Source organism: Myotis davidii, unplaced genomic scaffold (genome assembly GCF_000327345.1).
Source record: "Myotis davidii unplaced genomic scaffold, ASM32734v1 scaffold196, whole genome shotgun sequence".
Taxonomy (NCBI): Eukaryota; Metazoa; Chordata; class Mammalia; order Chiroptera; family Vespertilionidae; genus Myotis; species Myotis davidii.
Window position 1 is genome coordinate 4509285 of NW_006288258.1, and position 14680 is coordinate 4523964.

The 14680-nt window shown below is 41.0% G+C and overlaps 1 protein-coding gene across 4 annotated transcripts in view; it reads left to right on the forward strand.

Annotated features, from left to right (window-relative positions):
- The first annotated feature begins 1317 nt into the window (after nucleotides 1–1317).
- FYN (FYN proto-oncogene, Src family tyrosine kinase) overlaps nucleotides 1318–14680 on the forward strand; it is a 186300-nt gene continuing 172937 nt past the window's right edge. For all 4 annotated transcript variants that reach the window (XM_015561624.1, XM_006760167.2, XM_006760173.2 and 1 more), the window contains exon 1: nucleotides 1318–1361. The gene's annotated coding sequence lies outside the window, so the exon portion shown is untranslated. The remainder of the gene's footprint in view (nucleotides 1362–14680) is intronic.

Sequence of the window (14680 nt, forward strand, 5' to 3'; positions counted from 1 at the left end):
ATCTCCTTGGTTAGGACAGGACAGCGAGTCTCAGGAGCAATAAAGAGATGGAGTGACATGGGTTGCTAAGGTACAGGCTGTCATGGCATGCTCATTAGCACATTCTCTCCCTCCAGCCTCTTTGCTAGTTCTCTTGCATGTCTGCAGTGAGTTCATGATTTGAATGCCCATCTGCAAAAGACAATATATGAGTTTTTAATTCTCTTCCCCATGGTCATTTTTCCCCCTACATTCTGAGTCATCTTTGATTAAACAAAACAAAGATACTACTGTTAATTATGCATCCTTTGAAACAGCACAAAAATTCTATTTTGTATATGTGGGGGGATGCTTTTGATGGGGATAGTAATTTATGATGGGGGTGTTTGAAACCATGGACCAAGAAGAAAGAAGCTAAGAATCATATTTAGCAGAGTTTGAGTCTACTAAGACAGGAAAAATTGCTTCTGTTTTTTCTTGTTTTTCAGATTCCTCAAACCTTTCACTTTCTGCCCTAAACATATTATTGTCAACACAGTTCCATTCAACCATTTTTATTGTTCTCTTTAGACACCTTATTAATACTAACATTTTTGTTTAAACAGCTAAAATTGCAAAAATAAATGAGGTACTATACTATTGGCAGGTTGTAGACAGAGTGTATGAGCAAACTGGAAATCTGCCACCCCCCTGCTAGCACTTTAAAGATTAATGTGAAGTGGGCATGGGTGCCGTCAGAATTAGCACTTAGCTTTGCCAGGGCTTTGGCATGAGGTTCTAAGGTAATCCTGGAGCTAGCATTCCATGGCAGGTTGGTACAGGCTGGTGAGTAGGCAAGCCTCCCAGAGAGGGGGAACCCCAGCTAATGAGAAATGGGGGACATCTCAAGAAGGTTGTTTTGACAGTGAGGCCCACCCACAGTCAGGAAGTGAGACAGATATGTACTTGGGGGTGGGGGAGATTTAAGCCAAGCGGTACTTTGAACAAGACCATAGAAAACTCAAAAACTCACTTTTAGTGTGTTCCAACTATGGATGACTTGTAAATACCCTGAAGGAAGTGTATTTGTATGTGTGTGTACTCATTTAAGACCTCCATTCTTTCCTGGCTTTTGAAAGTTAAAATCTAATGCTAGCTTCTTTTGATGGTACAGGACCAGTTCTTTGCAGTTTCAGGCAGGTGTTTGTGGCAACTATGACTTTGCAACAATTGTGTGAACAAGAAAAAAATTGTGGGCAAAATAATTTTCTGTAGCAAATGGAAATTTTATGGGTGTTTTGTGGGTGGTTTAACAGGCAAAGTGCTCAGCTCTCTTTTGATGTCTCTTTTTTTTCTTCTACAGTTTTTTGAAGAAGCAGGATGCTGATCTAGACGTGGAAAAAGTAAGTTGACAAGTTTCACACTGAGAGTACACACCTTATAAATGAAAAAGGGTTTCCTATTGGAACTCAAGACTTGGTCCACTTTGAACTTGGGATTGTGACTCTGAGTCTATAGGTTTCTGAGAGAGAAGTAGAGTTGGAGATGGAGCTGGTATACGAAATAGCAAGTCTTAGCTCACTTAGGTGAACCTGCTCGTTTCCCCTTTCCCAAAGTTGAGTTGTAATATTCAATTTTGATAAGTATGAGAACATATGTTTTAGCTATTATATATGTCTCCTCATCCTAATAATAGAATGGATCAGTTGTCCTGTGCCTGATGAGCCTTCAGGCTTAGTGTGGGATGGTTAGCACTCTTCCTCAAAGGGAACTGTTTAAGGGAACTCCTCTTTAGTCCGTTCACTGTTGTTTTTCTCCAGCCTCAGATGGCTACTGCTTATCTCTGTCCCTACTTGCACCTTTGAATTAAAAGCACCCACTTGGAGGGTGTGGCTCAGTGGTTGAGCGTGAACCAGGAGGTCACGGTTCGATTCCAGGTTGGGGCACATGCCGAGGTTTGCAGACTTGATCCCCAGTGTAGGGTGTGCAGGAGGCAGCCAATCAATGATTCTCTCTCATCACTGATGTTTCTATCTCTCCCTCCCTCTCCCTTCCTCTCTGAAATCGAGTAAAAATATATTTTAAAAATAAAAATAAATAAAAGCACTGTGTAACAGGTCATCTTTCATTCACTTACCATTTTTTGGTGCTCACTGGTGCAGACACCATGCTGGACTCTATTAGACTGATATGACTGTGACAGATGAGTGCTCAGGTAATTATTATACAGTGTGCTAGAGCTGTGCAGAGGGGCTCTGGAAGCTCAGACTGAGGGCTGGGCCATCTAGAAAAGCTCTTTGGTGGAGAGATTGTGTGAAAAAACCATGTATGCATTCATTCTGTGAACGTTTGCCATCTCCTCTGCTTGTATGTCTCTCTCATCTTCCAGGTGCTTTGGGTTCCCATAAAAGGCAGGATTTAAGACTCACTAGCCACCTATAGGATCCTTTTCTGCCCCAAGCTCCACTGCCCAGCTCTGTTGCCTTGGGTGTAATTTATCAGCAGTTCCGAGTTGCATTCCTTGATTTCCTGGCCACTCAGGGGCTACCCCTTCATCGTCTGAGAATGCCTTGGGGTTATTTCTCATTTTGAATTTGGGTGGGAGAGAAATTCTTCTTCCTGAACCAGCACTATTCCATATGCAGACATTCTGCCTTTAAGTTGAGGAAGTGTACTATTTGAAAACCCCTTCTAGAACAATTATGAGCATTCCTTGACCTTTGACCCATGCAACCCCCTAGCTCCTGCAGAATGATCTGTGATCTACTTCAGCCATGTAGCTCAGACAAACCAAGGGGACTCGGGAAAATAAAAAGGCTCTAGTCAAAGCTAGGCAGAGGTGAGCCTTTTTAGCATCCCTGTGCATTGAGGTTTTGGCTGTGGAAGCCCAGGTTGGCAAAGGCACTGCCTCTGGGGGAGGAGGGGTAAGCATTGTGTCCACCCTGGGCCAGGCCAAACTCACAGCAGGCTGGAGCCTTTGGGTATCAGGAGCCACCTCCGGTTGGTGTAGCACAGAACAGCTGGAACCTCTGCTGGAGCAGTCCAGGAAATGCCTGTCCCAGCTCCAGGCTGCAGGGTGTGTCATGCCTGGTGCAGCTCAGGCTGAGGTGAATCCTGTAACCATGAGCAGGGGAGGTCCAATTGATGCAGGAGGCGGGCCCATTACCTTGCATTCCCTGTACAACCCAATGCCTGGCAGACAGGAGCACTCAGTAAATGGGATGGGAAGCCCTGAGTGGATTGAATTAAATTCTTGCTTCAGCTCTGCTGTTCTCTTGCTCTGAGACCTTATGCAAATCTTTTCTCTTCTCTGGGCCTCATTTTTCTCATGAGTAAAGTGGTCTCTTTTCTAGGGCCAAGTAAAGTTCTTCATTTTTTAACTTAAAAAACACAAACCACACATATTTTTTGGTTTTTCTGATTTGGGCTTTGTGCCAAAAAAGGATAAAAGACTGTTAGCCACCAGTCTGAAGAATGCTTAGTAAGGCCCACCACAGGTTGGCAGCTCCTTGAAGGCACAGGCTTGTGTTTTGTACCTGGAGGTACAGTGAGTGTCTAATGAGGGAATGAGCAGTGTGACCAGCTCTGTCATGTGGGTTGTGTGTTTGTAGGTATTGAGGGAATTCGGAATGAGAGAAGCTATAAATGGGGTGGGAAATGCTTCTTGGGCTGTGTGAATTTGAACTGCCTCTTAAGAGCTCTGCCTACACCCTCTCAGTAGAGTGGTTAACTGCCCTATGGGAGTTTGCTGTTTTAAAAGCTCTACTTCAAAAGCTCCAATTCCATAATCTTTTTCTAATATTGGAAGTACTGTTGAGCAGAGATGTGTCAACTGTTCTTTTTTCTCTGTTTATATATCTGCCATTGTACAACAAAATGATGACAATTGGACAATCCAAGTGAAAAAAGTCACAGAAGTCATAGTGTGTATTTTTAATGGAATTTTGAATTTTCTCTTTCAGTTGAATATTTTTGTAAAGACAGAACTGAATGGAAAGTTGGCTTTATTTTGACATGCCAAAGTCAAACATAAATCATAAATTGTGTAATTATTAATTATTGTCTATAGTTTATTGGACTTCCACTACATACTGAGTACTTTACATGTGTCACACTTGACCGTTGTAATAATCTTGTGAGGGAACCATGTCCCTTACCGTTAGTTGCTCAAGGCACCATAGTAACAGAAGTAACAGATTTCTCTTTCCCATACCCTATCTTACCTTGGAATTGCTATAATATTTGAGACAATATATTTGTATAATATTTTTAAAAAAGTTTTATGAGTAAATAATTAAAAAAGCAATGTTACTTTCTAGAGAGGCCTTCCTTGACACTCCCCCTCCCTATCTGCATAGAGTTGTCCTATCACCTTCCACTTCTTCATATCTATCATTGTTGTATAGTTGTTTGTACAATAACTGAATTATCTGTGTTCTCTATTGAACTGTAAGCTTTGTCAGGACTAAATCCTTACATGTGCTAAGCATAGTGCCTGGCTCCTAGCCTGCCTTCTTAAAAGGTTGACTTCAGACATAAATGAATGGCACCTGACCAAATTAAGGGGCAATGGGAGCCAATGAAAGCAAGTTTGGTAGGTGGCAAAGTAAAAAATATTGTTTTGTATGCCATGTTTCTCTTTTCCATCTATGGGTTTTATCTGTGGAAACTATGCTTGTTAATAGCATTTTATGATGATAAGACAATCATTGCTTGGCTTTCTCTCCAAAACTACAAAGTTTCAAGCAGACAAATGAATGGATAATTCTTTAAAATGAAACAATCTGGGTAAGCAAAGAGAATCTGAAGATAAAAGAGGGAGGGCAGTAAGAGCACAAAGGAATATTAAAACTTTCTTTTTGCACAGAATCATCTAGAATTATTGAGGGATACACTTCTATGGTTTCCATAAATCAGATTTAAATATATACGACCTATCTTCTAAAAGTGAAACTCATATTCAACTGAATTTTAAAGAATATGTAATCAGGTTATGTCAGAGGAACAAAAATGCATTTTTTAAAAGTAAAACATTAAATTGAATCATCCTGATTAGTAATTTAAATCATAATTTAAATGGATTTGATTAAAATAACATCTACTTTGGTCATAACTACTCTCAAAGGGCCGAGGAGAGAGGTTTGGTTTTCCTGTATTATATATGGCCTTGGTCTAGTGTGATTAAAAGTGTTTTGGACCAGCTGGCGTGCTCAGTGGTTGAGCATCGACCTATGAACCAGAAGGTCACAGTTCGATTCCTGGTCAGGGCATATGCCTGGGTCATAAGCTCTATTCCCAGTGTGGAGCATGCAGGAGGCAGCAGATCAATGATTCTCTCTCATCATTGATGTTTCTATCTCTCTCTCCCTCTCTCTCCCTCTATGAAATCAATAAAATATATATATATATATATTTAAAAGTACCTTTAAATAACATTGAATATCAAGAAGTTGTTTATTTCAGATGCACAAATAGCTTTCTAAGATGTTAAGTATTTTGAGAGAGGCCCCATCATTCCTGTAGTTTGAGTGAGACCAAGAATTCCTTTGTTGCTATTCCAACTGTTTGCAGGATTTAGATAGTTGCCTTTAGGCCACAACTATGGCCACAAATGCTACTGTCTATTTGATAGACATAGGCCTCCCCAAATAAAAATACAAGATTTTTCCCAAGTTGGACGGAATAGGATTTCCAGGAATCAGAAGGCCAGCAGTGCTTACCTGTGTCCAAAGGCTTGAGAATGCTGGTCACTTGGAAGACATAGGGCTGTGTCTGGGTGGGTATGAGATGGCAGCATGTTACTGTGTGTGTTAGTTGCTCTATGGAGTTAAGGGGGAGAGTAAGAGAAGTAAGGAAAGGCCCTGGCCGGTGTGCCTCAGTTGGTTGGGCATCTTGTGGTGCACCAAAAGGTTGCTGGTTTGATTCCCCATCAGGTCACATGCCCGAGTTGTGGGCTGTATCCATAGTAGGAGGCATGCCAGAGGCATGCAATCTATGTTTCTCTCTCACATTAATGTTTCTGTCTCTCCTCTCCTTCCTCTCTCTAAAATTCTATAAAAAGATTTTTAAAAAAAGAAGAGGAGGAAGGAAAAAAACAGCATAGGCCAAACTCCCTGCCATCTGTAGAAGCCATTGCTTCCTGAATGGAGGAGAGGGCTGTGGGGACTGGAGAGGGCAACTCCTATTCACAGATGGGAGTTGAACTCTTTCTAGTGTTTGTGCATAGGCCTGCCAGCCCCAGTGCCTGTGGGATATTAAGGTTAGCCCCAGAGCTTATAGGATGACAAGTCAGCTTCCATTCTTTGTGTCCACTGCCCCAACCTTACACACAGATTGGCTCATTCTACTGGTGATCAGGCATCAGGAAAGAGCAGCCTCTGTCACTAGGTAATCAATGAGTGAAGGCCAGGCTTCACACAGCCTGCTTCCCTAGTGACTAGGGATCAGGGAAAGGGAATGGCTTTGGGTTAGGGGATAGTGTTTAGGAAGGAGGAACTTGCTTAGAATTCTGTTTTAAACTGAAGAGCAAACATTTTTAGTCCTGGACCCAAAATAGTTGTTATGCATCATCCATAATAACTGACCAACTTTCTTTTACGTAGATCTCTAGATTGTAAAATTAAGTGTGGCTGTCCAAGAAGAAAAAGCTTGCCTTCTGCCAATTCAGATTTCCAAGACAATTAAAGACATTTTTTTCCTAGACATTACAAACTCAGGGAGATATTTATGACCCTTGGAAGAGCTACAGATAACAGTATTTACATTGTCATTCAAGTAAAGAATTGAAAAATTGGGATGACTTATATAGTTAAATCATTCGTTTCTCAAACAATGAATACCTGTGGGCCAACTACTGTTCTAGTCCAGCGGTCACCAACCTTTCGGACCTCACAGACCACTGGTTGCCGGCCGCTATTACTAGTCTACATGCTATCTTATTCAGTTGCCCTATTTTATAAGTGAAGAAAGTAAAGCCCAACAGAAGTTAAATGATTTGCCCAAAATCTTACATCTAGGAAGTGGCAAGTTCCAAAAGTAGGCCTGGGACCTGGCACTCCCTTCTCTTTCCACTCCAGGGTGGATGTTCTCTTGTTCTGAAGCTCAGCAGAGCGAAAGACAAATGACTCATCATCAGCTTCATGTATTTAACTGTTAATTTTATATGCATTTTTCATTTTCTCTTCACTTAATTTAAAAAGACTTTCTTATTTGTGGTTTTAAGGATGTTTTTATTAAGAAAAAATTAGAAAATTTAAAAGAAGACCCATCTCTTTGAACCTGATCTGGTTCCACCAGGTGGTCCCTTAGGTAACGGCATTAGAATGAGTTCCAAGGATGGCATTCTGTGGCAGTGGGAGTCTGGGGAGGCCTGTGGGACACTCATTGTCTTTCCATGGCTGGTTTCTAGTCTTGGGGATCATTTCATTGTATTCCTCATCTCAGTAACATTCATCATTCTACAAGGTGAGAGCAGGATGTTGCCGGGAGAGCTTGGGGAGAAATACTGCCCACATTAAAATAGAGAATCAAGACGAGTTTCCACCCCTCTGTAGGCTTTCTCCTGTAGCTGTGAGTTGCTGCATAATTTGTTCCACTGCAGCCAGGCCTGCTGGGTGGAGATTGGGATCATTTGGTTGTCTGCTTTGCATAGACTTATTGTCTGCTGAAAGCGCCTGTGAAGGAGAGATTATTGGTAAAGTATGTGTGAGAGTGGCTTGAAAGATGCTTTTGTCCCTGCCCCTAAACTCTTTTAAAAGCAGAGTTGCACTTGTTCTGAGACTGGTATGGAATGATCCATAAAAATACATTAATTCATGCTTTTCCCTTAAAAAAGGTACCCACTTTTTGCCCACAACAAAATTTTATTTAAGCAGAAAACTTTCTGGATTAACTTGTTGCTGCCATAACAAATGACCATAAACTTGGGGTTTAAAACAACAGAGATGTATTCTCTTATGGTTTTAGAGGCCAGAGGCTAACATCAAGATATCGGTAAGACTGAATTTCCTCCAGTGGCTTTTGGGGAAATCTGTTACTTGCCTCTCCAGCTCCTGGTGGCTACAGGTGTTCCTTCACTTAGGCCACATCACTCCAGTCTCTGCCTCTTCCTTCTTATGGCCTTTGCCTCAGAATGTCTCTCACATCTCCTTCTGCATCCCTCTTATAAGGCTGCCTGTGATGGCTTCCAGAGCCCACCAGGCAATCCAGGATGAGCTGCTCTTCTCCAGACTCTTAACTTTATCATATCATATATCATATATCATATATCATATCATATCATATATCATATCATATCATATCATATCATATCATTATCATATCATACCATGCCATAGAAGGTGACAGGCACAGATTGCGGGGAATAGGAAGTGAATATCTGGTGAAGGAAGTGGACATTTTTATTCCTCCCACAACTTCTCCTAGGGAATTTCTGTATTTTTCATTTCCTGAAACAAAGCTTGTGACCACTTGTTTCACATACTACTTTAATGAGTTATTTTCCTGGAAGGATCCATTTGGAAGACTGAAGACCTGACCTTGTCTCTTTGGCCTCAGAAAGGGAAGGCCATGCCTATCTTCTTTCTCAGATTGGGGTTATTGTAAGAATGAAGAATTCTGGGTTCTGAGAGTGGGAAGGGCCTTTGAAATCAGATCCTCGCAGTCTTGGGGGGAACTGAGGTTAGAGATGAGGGGTCACCTGAGTCAAGAGCAGAGATAGGACCAGCACTTACGGGTTAGCCCACCCCTTCCTCTCTGTTCCTGCAGACAGATCCCTAAACTGTCTTTCAGAATGTAAGCTGCTGGGTCCTTCATATGAGAGCTCTTCAGCACCTGAAACCTTGCAAATCCTGCTTTCCTAGGGCAACAGCCCTGGTTTTTACAAATATTCTTACTTGTCAGGAATTCTGTCATTCTGATAACTTCCTCCTAGATGTGTTCCCTTTATGTCATTGCCTCTTTTAAAATGTGGCTCTCAAACATGAACAATTTTTTAGAGATGGCTTACCCAGGGTAGAGTAAGGACTCTATGTCTAAACTGTTAGGTCTTAGGAGATGCACATATTTTCCACATCATTATATACTTAACTAATGCAGACCAAGATTACATCTCTCATTTAACCACTCTATCACATCTTCAGCTTGCATTGAGCTTGTGTTCAATAAAAATTCTTTAGACTTTAAAATATGAATTGCTCTAAACCTTTCCCCTTTGCTCCTGCCATGTAGAAGAGCTGGGTTCCTGGCAGTAGAAGGATTAAATCAGCTTGGGATCCAGAATATAGTCCAGACAGGAACCCAGAGAAGAGGTAGATCCATGGGCTGGGGCATGCTTGTGGGAACAGTACCAGCAGCAGGCAGTAAACAGGAGGCAACTAGGACAATTTGGTAAGGCATAGGACCAGGAAGTCCTCCCGTAGGCAACAGTCTAGAGGGACAAATGTTTATCAGCAGCACTGTTTGGTTGAGCAAGTCGAGGGCCAGAGAGGAATCCCAGTGTGCAGGAACAAGAATCTAGCCAGAAAGCTGATGAAAAGAGTTGGGTCCAGAGCAAATTACAACTGCTGAAATGGGAGTGGGGCTCAAGATAGGAGCTTTAGCCCAAAGGATAAAAGTCCCAGGTTTGAAGCCAGGGTCATGACAATGATGTGAGTCTGAGTGTCCATGGCCTGGAACCTCAGCCACTCAGAGCCTGGGCCAGAGTCTGCAGAATTGTGAACAGCGAAAGTTGTCTCAGCTGAGATTGGACATATAGATATTGGATTTTTTTTTTACAATTAAAAGCAGGATTTTATCTCTGTTAATTTCGGGGGAGGGGGGTTCTTTTGTTGTTTTGGTCAGTTTTGGCAGTTATTCCAGTCTGTTGATATATTTTACAATTTCTGTTCTTTCTTCCAATTAATTAACTATCCCCTTTCGCCTGTGAATTACTTGTGATCATAAGCACACCCTGATGAAAACATTAACCAAGAACGATACTCCTGCTGTGCAAGGGCCTCCTTCCAGGTGGATGTTGCTCCTCAGTGATGTTGGTGCTCAGTCAAATCTGAGTTCACCAAACTGAATTGTCACTTGGCCCGGGATTCCCTATCTTGATCAGCTGTGCTTTCAGTGGCTATCAGACATGCAAGTGCTCTGTGACCACAGCCTATCACTCTGATAGTTCTGAGAAAATGTCCCGAGGTGGGGGCAGTGCTACAGGAAAGGGGACTTGGTGGAATTCTTACTTCTTCACTGCTCTGAGGGCAGAGCAGAGCTACCAGTTTTCATTGATGTCTGTGGGTTTCACTCTGGGCATTAGCCTGTAGGTGATTTTTAAGGAGGGACAGAACGCCATATTCAGATCTGGAGTTGTAACCTTTGTTTTAAGGGTTCATCTCTGCTAAAGACTGATCCTCCTGTGTGGCTTAGTGTGGTCTGTGAAGAGCACTCAAAAGACTACATACGTATGATTCACACTGTTGGGTGAATACCACCACTTCTCAGAAAATGGAATGGTATGTGTTAAGTTGTGAAATGTGTCACTACTGAATATAGTCAGAGGGTAAAGTGAGGGAAAGGAAGTGACAGTGCTGTGTGGATCATTTATGTTAACAGAAGAAGGGATTACACAACAATTTATTCATTTGCATAGTCCTTCCGAACAAGACTACCAAGAGAAAGTGAGATGGTTTCAAGGTCGATCAGAAGGCAAGTGATGCAGTAGACAGAGTATGTGGGCCTCAGGGGCTTGAGTAAGTCCTGACCGTGCCACTGAAGAGCTGTGTGATGTTGGCTGTGGGGGAAGCAGATAGTCATCAAGTGTAAACTTGCAACTGTGGGGAGTATCTGAAGGTGGGGTACAGGGTGTTGTGAAATACATACAAGAAAATCCCAAATAGGAGCTAGATGAAGGACATAATTTACCAACTTCTATTTGTTGTTCCTCCTTTGGTCAATATTGGCCAAGGACTGGATAACTTTCAGGTATGATATGGAGTAGATTCATACTTAATGTAAAAGACTGGACCAGGGAAGAAGATTCCTTTCCATTATTTTATTTTTAATAATTATTTTAAACAAACAAACACAATCTTTTTGTGTTTGGCGAAGATTTTGTCCTTCTTTAGAAGAATATTCTCAAAAATAGTCCTCTCATACTGGGAGTGGGGGAAACACCCATTTTTTAAAATCTTCACCTGAAGATATGTTTTAGAGATAGGAAGGGAGAGAGAGATGAAAGAGGAGAGAGAGAGAGAGAGAGAGAGAGAGAGAGAGAGAAACATTAATCAATTGCCTCATGTACACGCCCCGATTGGGAATCCGAACCCACAACCTTATGGTGTATGGGATGTTGCTCGACAAACTGAGCCACACAGACCAGGGTGGAGAAACAGTAATTTAAAAAACAAAGTAACTGCCACTGTGCCTACTATACTTTTATCAAATGAGGGGGAAACGCTTGATTAATGTATCAAGGTGATGCTTATTGAAAAAAAGTAAATTTGATAATGGGGAAAAGTTTATACACCCTTTTGGTATTGAAAATGGAATAACCTATAAAACCTATTTATGAAGTTTAGAAGTTGTCACAGTGATCCATAGTGAAGTTTCAGATGTGAGGGAGGCCTCATGAGCAAAATGTCAGTAGTGCTTTTTTTTATTTGTAACCCACAAACTGGTAGAACAAAAATCTTTGACAGTTACCGCAATATTTACTGTATTTTCTTGTGTTTGTGTTAATAAATATTGGCTACTAGCCAATCAAAAAACTTTTTTATTATTCAATTGTAACAACAGTGTCAGAGAGGAAAATATAATTAGGTTTTTATGTTTTCTAGATAGTAAATGTAGCAACAGCAATAACAAGACATAATATAATGTATTTTGAATTTAAAAAAGATTCAGAAACAATCATTTCAGAACCAACAGCATATGAGTTCACTCCTAATGTTGAGCACTCTATGGGTTTGAATAAATGTATAATGACATGTATATACCATTGCAGTATCATACAGAATATTTTCACTGCCCTAAAAATCCTCTTTGCTCCATCTGTTTATTCTTCTCTCACCCTAATCTCTGGCAACCAATGACTTTTGTTACTGTCTCTATAGTTTTGCCTTTTCTAAAATGTATTTGGAATCATACAGTATGTAGCCTTTTCAGATTGGCTTCTTTCACTTAGTTATATGCATTTAAGATTCTTCCATGTCTTTTTGTGGCTTGATAGCCCATTTCTTTTTAGTGATGAATAATATTTCATTGTTTGGATGTCCCACAGTTTATTTATCCATTCACCTCTATTCAACAAAGCTTGGTTGCTTTCAAATTTTGACAATTATGAATAAAGCTGCTATAAACACCCATGCACAAGTTTTTGTGTGACGCAAGTTTTCATTTGTTTGAATAAATACCAAGGAGTATGGTTAAAGACCAAGGAGTGTTTTTTGTTGGAAAATTTGGAAATTGTTTTTTATTACTTTGTGGGGGCCTAGGCCTATTTATATATACATTTTAGGAAGCCATCACTTCACCTGATGCTTTAACACATGAAAGTCCATTGCTATATCTTGGTTTAAATTTGAGATGGTGAATGACAGATATTTGCATTTTCTCTTATAGCACTATATCTCTTGATCCCATGACCATCAAGAGCTCTCTTCACCCAAATTAAAGGAACTTACCAACTTGCTTTTCTGCAAAGGCCGTCCTTTTTTCTCTTTCTCTTTTCCCATAGTCAGGTCTCTGAGTCAGATTCTTGTCACCTCTCACTTTGGAATCACCTTCGCTGGCCTGGTATTTCAGACTTGTCTTTCAGTCTCCTGGTTTATTGCTGAATATAGACTTCTTGATAGAAGTCATGCAGTTAGCCTGGCCCCCTCTAACTGTAACACAGCATCATGCTCCTCTGGGACTGAGTGTGGAGTTGCTTCACAGTATCCCATCACCTCTTTACATAAGCTTTCCTTGTGATTTTTTTAAAAATACTCTTTACTTTGGTATGTCTTCTGTGGTCAAATGAAAATAGAGCTATTAAAGTGAAAATGGAGATATGCTATTCTGTTTTCAGGTTATGGTACAGGTAGAATGAAACATTTTTTGAAGAAAAATCTAGTTACCTAGACTTGCATCTCCAGGACAGTATTATAATCTGTGTATTTTTTTTTTCACAAGTAGTTATAATCTGTGTATTTTTTTTTCATAAGTAGTCTACTAAATGGGGGGCGGGGGGACTGACGTAAAAAAAACCTTTGCCAAATTCATTTGCTTTTGATATAATCGTTTTATCAGTTTTAATTTTTGAGTAAAAAAATAGGAGAAGCTTTTAGAATAAGCATTCCTGAAATAGAATAAATCTAATAAGAACTCTTAATTTTGTCTAAATTAAGGGTGTGGTACCAAGATCAGGGACTCTTAAGGAGTCTATCTAAGGTTAGAGCAGAAAAGTAATTTCAGAGCTTACACTTTTTTAAAAAATGATTACAGATGCCCCCCCCTTTTCCCCATTGACCCCCTCTACCCAGCCCCCACCCACCATCAGGTCTTCACCTTACTATTGCCTATGTCCATGGGTTATACATATATGCATCAGAGCTACACTTTAAAAAAGGAAAAAAAGATGAAGAATTATGTCAAGATTGGAAGCCTGGGTGTCTGAGAGATGGGTGGACCTGAGATTATTTTATAGGAATGAGGAAGGGGTGGTTTGGGAAACTCAGGCTGGGTAGCAGTAATTTGATGGAGCATATGTGACAAGCTTCTTAGGACAGCAGGAGACCTTGCAGTTGGTTCATTGTGGGAGATCCAGGACAGCATTGCTGCCTATAGCTCCCTGGTGTAATTTAGCAAATAGCCATTGCACTCTGAGTGGCATTTCATGTCCCCTTGCAACACAGTTGGCACCACCTTCTAAGCAAGATGTCAAGTAGAGTTGGCCACTCTATCAGTCGTGGCCTGAATGGATGCTCCAGGTGAGTCCATGTAGATAACAAAGGACATCATGTTGGGTCTTCAGTGATCATCATGTTTGATTGGATCAGAGCGGGCAAGCACTCAGTCTAAAACAAGGGGCCATGCTGAGGGCTCTGCAGAGGTTCCGAGTGCTGGCAAAGAGGTGCTGAGATGGGGCCAGGGCTCAGGGTAACATGAAAAGATGATGATGATGATGATGATGATGATGATGATGATGATGAAGAATACAAAAGAATACATATGCATACAAAGGAGTGCGTGCGTGTCAGGAACATGCACATACACACACACAGAGTAGGGAGAGAGAGAGAGAGGAGTGGAGGGGGAGAGAGAAATATAACCCTTCCCCACACCCTTTTGCAGCTTAAGAGCTAGAATCTCACTAGTACCTTGGAAGCCCCTATGTATTTCTCCCCAGCTGGACCCCTGTCCCTCAAAAGGAACCATTGTTCTGAATTTTGTGCTTGTCATTTCCTGGCTTTTCTGTGTAAGTATGTTTCCCTAAACAGTCTATTATTAAATTCTGTTTTCCTTGGGGCTACAAATAAATGGTAGCCTTGTGCCATTTGCTTTTTTCAATCAACATCCTATCTAATAAAAGACAAAAATGGTAATTGGCGTACGACCAATACCCTTTTCATTGGCTAATCAGGGCTATATGCAAATTAACTGCCAACTAAGATTGGCAGTTAACTGCCAACAAGATGGCAGTTAATTTGCATATGTAGGCACAATGCAGGGAGGCGAAAGGGAAAGCAGGAAGAAGCCC